Genomic DNA, 13,182 nt, shown 5'->3' with positions numbered 1-13,182 from the left:
AGGCAAGGATTTCTCTTATTGCCACTTAGTAAATACAATGTATGTGTTTGTGGACATGGTTAAGTGAAGCCCTGCACTAGATGTATAGAGATGGCCACTTACAAGGTTAATTTTTCTTTAACACATTGAAAGAGGATAGAAACCATCCCTTTAGAACCTCCTTTCAGAGGTTCCTGCTCTACCCCTTGAGTTCACCGATGAAAAAAGGGGTGACAGCCAGGACAGAATTGTAGCCAGAACAATGGATGTGTGGAATTATGCCACCAACCACTATGGGTTCTGAGGAATCTTGTGTCTGTAAATGTTGAGAGTTTATCTTGGTCTAGAAATTTAACAAAGACATTGATGGGAGACTCCAGGTAGGAATGGCAGCAAGATAATGAGCTCCAAACCACATCAACAATTATACTTCAAACCATTTTGAGTTATTCTCCCCGGTACTCGATAACATGTAATATTAGTTCAGCATGCAAAACCAATGGACAACCCACACCTCAGCAGCAAAATAAAAGATAGAAAAATCTCTCATTCTTTACTTGAAAAGTATTTGACAATAAGCACCATTATTTCAGAAATAAAAATCCTAAACATTTCTAGGTATAGATATAATTTTCCTTATTTTGAAACCATACATGAAAAGCCCACTGCTAAGGTCATAGGAAATGCAGGGCAATTGAAAGACTTTTCTTTAAAATCAAGCATAATCATGGAGCCTTCATCCAGTAACTGATGGAAGCAGATGCACAGATCTATAGCCGAGCACCAGGCCAAGCTCCAGGAGTCCAGTGGAAGAGACAGAAGAGGGATTCTCTGAGCAAGAAGCAACAAGATTATGATGGGAAAACCTACAGAGACAACCAAACCAAACTAGTGGGAACTCTTGAACTTTAGACCAACAGCTGTGGAGCCTCCATGGGAATGGACTAGGCCCTCTACATAAAAGAGACATTTGTATAGCTTGATCTGCTTAAGGGGCTCCCTGGCAGTAGGATCAGAATCCATCCCTGGTGCATCAGCAGGCTTTTTGGAGCCCACTACCTATGATGGGACACCTTGCACAGCCTTGATGCAGGTGGAGGGGCTTAGACATTCCTCGACTGAATGTACCAGTCTCTGCTGACTCCCCATGGGAGGCTTTACCTTGTAGGAGGAGGGAATGAAGGGTAGGTTTGGGGGAATACCTGAAGCGGGCAGGAGGAGGGAAGAGAGGGGAATCTGTGGTTCATATGTAAAATAAATAAAAAATTCTTAATAAAAAAAATAAGTAAAACATAACACCAAAACAAATCATGCATAAAACAAGGATACTTATTGTTGTCATTTCTATTGAATACAGAAGGGGAAGGAGAAGCACCAGCAATATAAGAAGACCTTAAAAATAAATAAATAAATAAAAGGCATGCAAACAAGAATTGTTTTACAGGTAAAAGTAAAGCTAATAAGCTCAGTAAAGATGCACTATGTAATCTCCAATATAGAAAAGTCACAAATGGTGAGACACTTGAAGATAAAATTAATAGCTGGGCTTGGTGGTGCAGGCCTCTATACCCAGTTTCTTGAGAGACTGATGTCAGAGGACGGCAAGTTCAAGGCTATTGTGGCTCTGTAGAAAAGCAGTGTTACATTTGAAAGAGAAGGAAAGGGATGGAGGAATGGCTCAGGTAAGAGCATCATCATCTGTTCTCACAGAGACTCCATGCTCCAGTCCTAGTCCTCACATGGCTGCTTACAGCTGCTTGTAACTCCAGTTCCAGTGCATCTGTCATGCCCTTCTGGCCTCTGTGGGCACTGCAAGTACATGGTACAGAAATATACAAGCAGGAAGACAAAGGAACAATTATATTAATGAAACCATTAAAACCAAGAATAAATGAGTGATTAAGAAAACTGATTACTGCAAGATGAAGGATCTGCACACAAAAACTATAAAAATATTGAAAGAAATTGAATTGGTACAATTATATATAATGATACCTGAGGTCATGAATTTGAATATTGTTAAAATGTCTATACTAGGGGCTAAACAGTTGGTTCATGGGTTTAGAACACTGGTTCCAATTCCAGAGGACCTTGGCTCAGTTCTCAGCACCCACAAGGTGAGTCACAACTGTCTATAAATTGAATTCCAGGGTATCTGATACCCTCTTCTGGCATCTATACGCATCAGGCATTCAAGTGGTACATAGATCTATGTCCAGATAAGACACCAGTACACATAAAATAACATTAAATCAAAATAAATAAATGAATCAATAAAATGCCATACTACCTAAGGCTGCAGACAGTGCTCAGTGGTTAAGAGTGCTTATTGTTCTTGCAGAAGATCCTAGTTGTGAAGATATTTCATTTGTGCTGAAATGTGGTGATATTTTATTTGTGCTGAAATGTGCTGATATTTTATTTGTGCTTTAATGAATAAAGCTTGCCTGGAGATCGGAGGAAAAAGCCAGCCACAACACAGAAGTCATGCAATGTTAGCACATGCCCTTAATCCTATCACTTAGCAGGCATGATCTCTGTCTGTTCAAGGCTGCACTGGAAACAGAGTCAGGCTTGGTGACACATGTCTTTTTTTTTTTAATATATTTTTTTTAAGATTTATTTATTTATTATGTATACAGTGTTCTGTCTGCATATACACCTGCAGGCCAGAAGAGGGCACCAGATGTCATTATGGATGGTTGTGAGCCACCATGTGGTTGCTGGGAATTGAACTCATGACCTCTGGAAGAGCAGCCAGTGCTCTTAACCTCTGAGCCATCTCTCCAGCCCAACACATGTCTTTTTAATCCCAGTACGAACCATAGAGGTGTGGAGGTCTGTACAGACAGACAAGAAATGACACAGCTGGGTAGGAAGAAGAAGTGATGTAGCTTCACAGAGAGAGGAAAGGAGTTAGCAGAATAGAAAGGCATATAAGCCTGGGTAGACAAGAAGCTGCTCTCTTTGGAAACTGTGGAGTTGGTGAGGTGAGGATAGCTGGTAGCTTGCTGTATTTCCCTGATCTCTCTAAGGCTTTAACCCAAATTTCTGGCTCCATGTTTTTTATTTAATAAGACCATTTAGAAATTCATCTATACCTAGTTCAGTTCCTGGGACCCACATGAAGCAGCTTACAGCTGCCTGTAATTCCACCTTCAGAGAATCCAGCAGCTCTGACCATTCCACCCATCCTTTCAGATGTGCATACACACAGGCAGACCCACAAACACACAACTCAAACCAATGAAATTTTGTGTGCTTGTTTCTGTGTTTTCCCTATTTCTTTTCAGACCAATAGTGTTTGGTTTTTACCCTGGATCTCTGGGCTACCCAGTCTCTGGTTCTCGGTCACCCGGGCAGTGTCAGGCATGGGTTCCTTCCGGTGGAGTGGGCCTTAAGTCAAATCAGACACTGGCTGGCTACTGCAACAAGTTCTGTACCACCATTGCCCCAGCATCTTTTGCAGGCAGGACAGACTGTAGGTAAAGGCTTTGTGACCTGGTTGGTGTTTACATGGCATTTGGTAGCCTGTAGAGTACCTTCCTGTACCAGAGCCTAGGATGTAGGGGTGAAGTCTCTGGGTAGGCACCAGCTCAACTTCATGTTCAATGAATTCTGTGACTGTTGTCCTAGGCAATGAGATTCCACGTTCAGTTTCTAGAGGGCAACCCTTTGTCTTAGCAACAGCCTGGGTTGTTTGGGAATTTCCAAGTGACACCCTTGGCCAAGATCTCAACTGAATGCACCCCAGTCCTACCAATGGAAGCCTTCTTTGGTGACAAGACATTGCCTTTTGAGACTCCATATCACCCATTAGTAGGAGACCTCAGTAGGATTGCCTTAATGTATTGTAGGCAGTCTCCATTGCACTAGGTTTCCATATCCTCGCTCAAACGCCCCCTCAATTTCAGCCAAAGAAATCTTGTTTTAAAGAGTCACCAAGGAACAAGAACTAGGTTTGTTCAATTCAAACAATCTGGCTGCAGACAGCTTGTTTCTTTGTGATTGGAATTTGTGATGGCTAAGGAAAACTCCATTTTGTGCTAGACACCCATTCTAAATTCCTCAAAGACAAGCTCCTGGCAACTCTCACTCCTTGCTACACTTCCGGTAATTGTAAAAGGGCGATGAGATGATTAACTGTTTTCTCTGGCTTTTGTGAACTCTCTTACTGCTGTGTAGCAGGGAGAGAGCTCCTCACAACTGAAGGGGGTACAAGTTGTTTCTCCCTCAGCTACTCATCCCACACAAATGAGATAATTGGGGGTTTGGGGGTTGGGGATTTAGCTCAGTGGTAGAGCTCTTGCCTAGCAAGCATAAGGCCCTGTGTTCGGTCCTCAGCTTAGGGGGGTGGATAATTGTGCTGCCCACCTTAAAAACCACTCCTCCAGCCTCTTCTGTGTTACAAGCCTTTGATTTGTCTTTAAGGCTGTTTTTGGCCTACTAGCAGTAATTAATGAATTCATTTAATTATAATTTCAGTTGAGTGTGGAGTCTTTTCCTTGTGGATTTGAACTCTGTAACAAATGTTTTTTTTTAAGGTTTATGAAACTTCAAAGTACAATGTCATATGAGAAACAGTCTTTTTACAAACAGGCTGGGCAAATAAATTGTCCCAGGCTTACACAGAGCAACTTAATGTGTATTACCTCTCTGTGGCAAATTTAACAATGAAAAATCCAAATTTGTGCATTTTAATATCCCATAACGTATGGCGGTAAAGAGAGCCAATGCTGAACTCCAGAAGAGAGGTGTCCACAACTGATTAAGAGCAGGAGAGGGCAAAGGGAAAGAGGATGGGCTCATGACAATCCTCAAAGACAACCTGGACACAGAAGGCCTGGCCTGTGTCCTCTGGTGTCTACATTAGCTTGGGTGAAGCTGGGATTCCCTGCTCCCTGTCCTTCCATGGCTCTCAAGATCTTCCTAACAGCAGACATCTTTCAGTCTTTCACACCATTAAAATCAATCTGGAGTTTATGCTAATTCTTTAAAGGGACACAAGTCCCGGGCCTGCAATGTTCACCTGTAATCCCAGTGTCTGGGGAAGGTGACACAGGCCAGTTACATGAGGTTAGCCTGGGCTATATAAGGGTATCCTGGCCAGGCGGTGGTGGCACAAGCCTTTAATCCCAGCACTTGGGAGGCAGAGGCAGATGTCTCTCTGTGAGTTCGAGGCCAGCCTGGTCTTCAAAGCAAGTTCCAGGAAAGGCACAAAGCTACATAGAGAAAGTCTATCTAGAAAAACCAAAAAAAAAAAAAAAAGGGTGGGCTGGAGAGATGGCTCAGAGGTTAAGAGCACTGGCTGTTCTTCCAAAGGTCCTGAGTTCAATTCCCAGCAACCACATGGTGGCTCACAACCATCTGTAATGAGATCTGGTGCCCTCTTCTGGCCTGCAAGCATGTATGTAGGCAGAACACTGTATACATAATAAATAAATAAATCTTAAAAAAAAAAAAAAAAAAAAGGGTATCCTGTCCAAAAAGAAACAGAAAAGCTGTCACTTCCAGAAAGTGTGCTCTCCCAGTGTTCTCACACACTCTCTCCTCCTTCCCCTGTCACCTCCTTCTCTGTCTCTTTCTTTGGGATTGAATCCTGGGCCTAGTGCAAACTTGAAAGTGCCCCACCCCCCACCACTAACTAACTTCACCCCAATAAACTGCACCTTCTTGATATTTTTCTTTTCTTCTCTAGATAAGGTCTTTTTAGGTCCCCTAGCCAGTCTTAGACTTAGGATCTTCCTGCATCAGCTTTCTTTGTAGCTGGAATTATTAGTCTGGACTGAATTTCATCTGGACATGGCAGACATGCAATGACTTCTGAGTAACATTAGCAATTCTGTACAGACCTGAGGCTGTTTCATAGGACAAGTAAATGTTTAAGAGGCTGCAGCAAGATTGGGACTTCCAATCACAGAGACAGTAGCAAAGGGAAGGAACCCATAGAGTCATGGGTAATTCACCATTACACAGAGAGACCTTAATCTCTGTTTTCAAACACCATTCTGGCTTTACTCCTTCATTGGGGGTGGGGGTGGCAGAACATAGATGGACAGCAGTGTCTGTCTTGCAACAGGGGATTCTTGGCGCAGCCCAAAATTAAACATGAGGAAAGAAGAGAGATGAACTCCACCTGGAGAAATACCTGGACCTCTCTGGCTCTGGAAACCTGTCTTTCTCCAAGCCTCTCCTCCATCAGCCTCCTCAACCTCCAACCCCCAGCACTCAGCAGGAAACCAGCAGTGTTCCCCAACCCTCCTGCTTCCCAGTGTCAAATTAAACTCACCAAAGGAATGGTGTTTTCTTTTCAATTCCTCCAAACTCTGCCCTCTAAATTGCTCTCACACCTTCAGACACCAACCAAGAGATCCTGAATCTGTGGATGGGAGCGAATGGAGACCAGAGTAAACGTCCTGAGGACTCAGTCTCTAAGTCTGATCTCTGGTGAACCAGGAAAGAAATGAAAGTGAAGACTTTGAGGGCTGGAACTGAGAAAGAGAAACTACAGAACTACCAACCAATGGGGTGCCACCACATCGGTGTATGCGGTTCAACCACCAGAGGGCATCAGTCGCCTTGAGTCAGCGCTGCCTTTCTGGAGCTTGGGACATGTTTCAGTGCTATAGGAACTTATGTCACTTGTTCAGGCTCATGTCACAATCACCCCTAAGATCCTAACCCTCGGGAAAGCTGGCCCTGAAAAAAGAAAGCCTTCCCCATGGGCTCCTCTTGCAGTTACTCCAGGATGGGATTTGTTTCAGGTGGCAGGTGTGTGGTCCAAAGGGAAGGAAATCAAAGGTGAGGGACAGAAACGGAGTGTTCCTCTGGAGTTGGACTTGGGCACTAACAGGAAGAAACAGGAAGGAAGCTGCAGTTCAGGACAGCTGCTGCACACTCAAGATTTCCCACTCAGCAGGGACAGCATGGGGAGGATTCCTGTGCAGAGCCATGCAGAAACACTTCCCCACACTCACAGCAGGTAAACTAGCAAGCTGCAGAGGGCTCTTTAGCTGCCCAGTGCAGTCCTACAGATTATATATTCTGTTGCTGAACAGACCAAGTCCTCTTCCCAGTGCTCATATGACCCATCTTTGATCTGTCCCACAGCTCCTGCTGGCAGTCTATATAAAGAGCATGGATTAAGGAACCTTGTCCTCTCTGCATACTTTTTCTTGCTCTCACTACCATGTCCATTCCTTCACTGGCATTACAGCCTATTTCTTCAGAATTCTGACATACACCAAAGAGCAGTTGAGACATCCAGTCTCTTGCACTGAACAACTAATGGATTTTTGGACCTTCCATTGGTAGACAGCCACTGCTGGCTTGGTTGGCCTGTAGGATATTCTAAGACCCCCTTCTTCCATGTATAGATCTATACTATAAGTTCTATTCCTCTAGAGCATTGGTTCTCAATCCAAGGGTGGTGGTCCCTTTGGCAATCATCTAACTCCAAAATATTTACATTAGGAGTCATAATAGTAGCAAAACTACTCTTAGGAATTAGCAACAAAAATAATTTTATGGTTGGAGGGGTCACCACAACAGGAGGAACTGTATTAAAGGTCACAGCATTAAGAAGGCTGAGAAACATTGCTCTTGATAATCCTGACTAATACAGTGCTAAATCAGGAGGTGAGAGGTCACAACTTGCGACACAAATATGAAGCAGAGGTTGGAAAGCATCAGTAATGGACACTTCTATTGAACCTTCAAATCCTGCTCCCAATGACACACCTCCTTCAATAAAGCAACTCCTAATCATTTGTTCCTTATATTCTCAGATCCACTACAAAGTGACATAAGGTGTGACAGTTAAATAGATATGTCACTGTAATTTGAATTATATTTAACATTCTCGTTTTTCTTCCTACTTCTCCTTTTCTTTTGAGAAATGGTCTCAGGAGTACCCTGACCTCCGAACTCCTCCTCCCTCAACCTCCCCCGTGCTGGGATCATGGACTTTTGCTGTTACTGTTTTAGTTTGGTCTTTGCACTTCTAGGGATGGAATATCCTTGTGGATTTTAGGCTAGTGTTCCATCCCTGAGCTACAACCCTAGCCCAAACTTCACATCTTGATGAGGTCATGAGCCTCCTCTGTTCTTGCTATGGACACAATTGATGTCACACAATGTTGCAATGTAACTATCCTTCTGAATTGTTAATAATTATGTAAAAACCTTTTTAGATTTTTTTTTAATTATTCTTTTTTTGAGGCAGAATTCTACTTTATCTCCTGGACTGGGCTGGAACTCATTAAGTGTTTAGATGGATTCTGGTTTCTGGCAACAACCCTACCTTAAACCCCTGTTTACAGCGATTACAGGAAAGAGGAACTGGGTCTTCATCTCTAACAAATTTAACCAAGGCCTTCTCTGCTGTCTACGTAAGGCATTCCTGTGTTCTTGATGAGTCTGTCTGTACCATCATGCTCTAACTACATTAACTACTTTGCCAGACAGTTTTCTGAAAGTGGAGGAATGTCACTAGACTGATCTTCAAGCAGATCATGTATGGGCTGTGGAAGAAACACAAAGACTTGAGGGGAAACTGTTTTTCCCATGACTCTGCACAATACTTAGAATGTGAACCTTGCCAACATGTTTAACCCAGTGGTAACATGTACATGGTGAGAAAAACAAGGTACATTCCAGTTTCCTGTTGGTCTTTTGTCCTTGATCTTGACTAGCTTATCTCTTTATAATTCTAATAATAGATTTCATGTGACATGTCTATTCAAAATTTGGAATCAGTTTAGAAAGTCAAGGGATGGGAAGAATAAGAGGATGTGTATGTGATTGGTGGAAGGGAGTTCTAGTAAAGTAAGGCAAGAAATATGGAACAATAAGTCTTAGATTAAGTGTTCCTCTACTGTGAGCATCATGGTGGATACTTAGAACTCAATCTGGGCTCCCTACGGTGACACACTCACTGACTGAGCCCTTTGCCTCCCAGTACAAGTCAATAAATTATATACATTCACGCAAAAGTATATACCTCCAGTAACCCATGTATTCTTTAGGGTACCTGAAACCTATAAGATTAATCAGCTTTAAATATATACAGAAAAAAAGATGAAAATAATTATTTCCTTTTTCTTTTTTTTTTTTTTTTCTTTTTGGTTTTTCTAGACAGGGTTTCTCTGTGTAGCTTTGTGCCTTTCCTGGAACTCACTGTGGAGACCAGGCTGGCCTCGAACTCATAGAGATCCGCCTGCCTCTGCCTCCCGAGTGCTGGGATTAAAGGTGTGCACCACCAACGCCCGGCTATTTCCTTTTTAAACCTTTTTTTCCCCTTTTTCTTTTATTGTATGTACATGGCTGTTTTTCCTTTGGAGGTCAGAAAAGGATATCAGTTCTTTGGAATTGGAGTTACTGCTGGCTGTGAGAATTATTAAAAATGAAAGTAAAAAGGTAGTGGAGAGCTGTGATCTGCCATGTCAGATGATGGAATTTTGTCAAGCAGCAGTGGTCAGTCACCATGTGGTCCATGCCACTTTGCCCAGCAGTTCTGAGCTTCTGGAAAATGGACACTAATCAGATATTCTCACTTTCTCCACAACTTAGCTATGGAGGGGCCCCAAGACAGCTTAACCACACAGTTATGACAGGCTTAGGGGCCCAGACACAGCTTGTGTGGCAGGCTTAACTGGCAGTTAACACTCACATCCAGAAAAAGCCATAAACTAACAAAACCAGGGCTGGGGAAGTACCTAACATCCTAAATATTCCAACCATTAGATAAGGTGGTCAGATGTCCCTGAGTCTAGCTCACACCTGTTTTTGTTTTACAGATACCCATAGACAATTGTCAGCCAATCAGGATCCTGGACCCTGGAAATCCCCTCACCCCAACCTCTGCTATTAAAAAGACCCCACCCCGCCTGGGCTCAGGGCTCTCTGCTCACCTCTGCATCAGACAGACAGAGAAACCATGCCCCAGAGCTTGAAATAAAGGCTCTTTGCTTTTTTTCCATGTGGGATTCGGTCTCTGTGGTGTCTTTTGGGGGTCCCTGATCTGGGCATAACAAGCCATGGGCTTTTATGGGTTCCTCTTTAATCCACTACTAATGTGCCAGTCTGCTAGTGCAATGATAAAAAATTAGAACCAAATATTAAAAACCAGGGTTATTTGTTTTGTTATGTTTTCTTGGTTTTTGTACTGGATGCTATGAAGAGAGGCGGAACTGGAGTCATGAAAATGTTGAGGAACAGCCTGTTGTGAGTAGCCTGCGCTACCACCTGAGGCCATAGTGATGTCCAGGCCTGTGCCGCCACCGAGGGCCATGTCAGGGTCTGCAGCAGCAGGGGTCTGATATGACATCTCTAGCTCATGTTACCACCAAGAGTCATGCAGACCTCCCTGTTCTGGGCTGCTTCCTGGGGCCATGTTAATGTCTGAGGGGTGCACAGAACTGGCTCTGTTCTGCCCCTCACCAGCTGCAGCATTTGGGAGAGTCAACCTCCCCTGGGAAGCATAGTGGAGCTGGCCCACACCTTGATGGTTGCAGCACTTGGGAAAGCAGCCTCTGAACCTTGTGGGCAGTGCAGTAGAGGCTGACCCTGGTGGTGTGGGCACAGGAGAGCAGCCCTTCCCCTTCCTGAGGTAGTGCTAGAGAACCGGCCCTTGTGGTGTGGGTGAGGGAAAGCTGGCCCCAATGGCATGAGCACAGGAGAGCCAGTGGTACACCCTGCCAGCTGCCACAGGCAGGAGAGCTGACCCCACACCTCACCTGGGCAAAGAGGGAGAGCTAACCCTGGTGGCACAGGTGCAGGGGAGCAGGGTGGGCTGCTCAACTCAGCTACTACCCAGGCCCAGATCTAGGGCTTTGAGTTGTGCACAAAGATCTGGTCCTGTAGGACCATAGCTGCAGGATGTCCATGGCACAGGGCAACAACAGAATATCTGATAGAAATCCCGAAGAGGATCCAGTATTGATAAGTATAGCAGAAACGAGGGCCTTGAACCAGACCAATGGCTCCTTTTTTTTTTTTTTTTTTTTTTTTGGTTTTTCGAGACAGGGTTTCTCTGTAGCTTTCGAGTTTGTCCTTAACTAGCTCTTTAGACCAGGCTGGCCTCGAACTCAGAGACATCCACCTGCCTCTGCCTCCCGAGTGTTGGGATTACAGACGTGCACCACCACTGCCCAGCTCTTTTTTTTTTTTTTTTTTTTTTTGAGTAAAACCGAAACTTATTATAACCCACAGTCATGTTAGGGTCCCCCCTGCTATATAGCCTCCCTGGTTCTGTGGGTTGCAGTCTGATTGTTCTTTACTTTATATCTAGAATCCACTTATGAGTGAGTACCTACCATGTTTGTCCTTCTGGGTTTGGGTTACCTCACTTAGGATGATCTTTTCTAGTTCCATCCATTTGCCTGCATATTTCATGCTGTCATTATTTTTCTCTGCTGAGTAGTACTCCATTGTGTATATGTACCACATTTTCTTAATCCATTCTTCAGTTGACAGGCATCTAGGTTGTTTCCAGGTTCTGGCTATTACAAATAGTGCTGCTATGAACATAGTTGAGCATGTATCTTTGTGGTATGATTGAGCATTCCCTGGGTATATGCCCAAGAGTGGCATGGCTGGGTCTTGAGGTAGATCGATTCCCAATTTTCTGAGAAACCGCCATGCTGATTTCCACAGTGGTTGCACAAGTTTGCACTCCCACCAACAGTGGAGGAGTGTTCCCTTTGCTCCACATCCTCTCCAACATAGACTCAGATCAATGACTCCTCGCAATGAACACGTGCAAATAAAGCTGTTTGGGCAAAAGGGCATACATACTGTGTGGTTCACCATGACACAATGCAGCTTCTAATGTCGAGATTTTTTTGTTGATGTTGTTTCATTTTTTGTATTTTTTGTTTCCTTTTGGGTAGAAAGTTGCAAGGGCAGAGGGCAGATATGGAGGGATGGGAACATGAGTGAGACTGGGGTATATGATGTGAAATTCACGAAGAATCGATAAAAAGTTAAATTTTAAAAAAGACTTAGCTGGGCGGTGGTGGTGGCGGCGGCGGCGGCGGCGGCGGCGGCGGCGGCGGCGGCGGCGGCGCACGCCTTTAATCCCAGCACTCGGGAGGCAGAGCCAGGCGGATCTTTGTGAGTTCGAGGCCAGCCTGGGCTACCAAGTGAGTCCCAGGAAAGGCACAAAGCTACACAGAGAAACCCTGTCTCAAAAAACCAAAACAAACAAACAAACAAACAAACAAACAAAAAGGCTTGGGAAATCCTCAGAAAAGTTGATGCAGCTGCTCCACCTTGAAGGGAAGGTGATTAGGAAAATTCTCCCACTCTCTGGACTTCCTTTCCTTTGCCCTGTTCTTTCTCTTCGTGAGCCCTCTCTCTCCCCTTTCCTCTCTGCCTCCCTCTTCCTCTCCACTTTCTCCTCTCTGTATCAGAGCTGGAGACTCCCTATGTCTTCCAGGCTGGTCTCCAGCCTCTGGCCCAAGTAGCTGAGACTGCAGGCATCTGATCCCAGCTGTACTCTGTGGTGGGCTCCAGCTTCCTTAGGAAAGGTAACTTCACTGAAAGTTTAACAGTTGAAATGTTAATTTCAGTTTAAACTGTCTTTATAGCCGCACTTCAACAGGTAGCTAGCTAAATACTCAGATACCACAGCCTGGGAAATTCTACGTACAGCAATATAATCAACCATTACTGATTTTTAACATTTTCAGTTCTGACTGAGAATACTGGACACTTAAATTGCAAAAATCATGTAATCTCTATGTTATGGATTAAACCCACCTATTATAGGTAGATGAATATTAATCACTTCACTTTTAAGTATACAGTGTGGAATGCTCCATGGTTATCTATCTATCTATCCATCCATCCATCTGTCTGTCTATCTGTCTGTGTGTGTGTGTGTGTGTGTGTGTGTGTGTGTGTGTGTGTGTTTTCATATAGTTGTGAACAGGATCTCATGGAGCTTTGAACTCCTGGTCTCTTGCTTCGACCTCCCAAATGCTGTGCTTACAGTCATGTGCCACCATGCCACCCCAAGTGGTGATTTTTAAGAAGTCAATGCAATTTGAGAGTTTTATTGAATGTGGGACATGAGACATTTTTGGTATTCAGTGTATCCTAGTGATGCTCCAGCACAGTGAGGATTTGGTCAAAGTGGCCTCCATAGCTGAACATGTATTCTTAGAAGCCTCAGGTATTCACTCAACAATTCACAACCCC

This window comes from Peromyscus eremicus, chromosome 1, assembly GCF_949786415.1.
Source record: "Peromyscus eremicus chromosome 1, PerEre_H2_v1, whole genome shotgun sequence".
Classification (NCBI taxonomy): domain Eukaryota; kingdom Metazoa; phylum Chordata; class Mammalia; order Rodentia; family Cricetidae; genus Peromyscus; species Peromyscus eremicus.
This window is presented reverse-complemented; position numbering follows the sequence as displayed.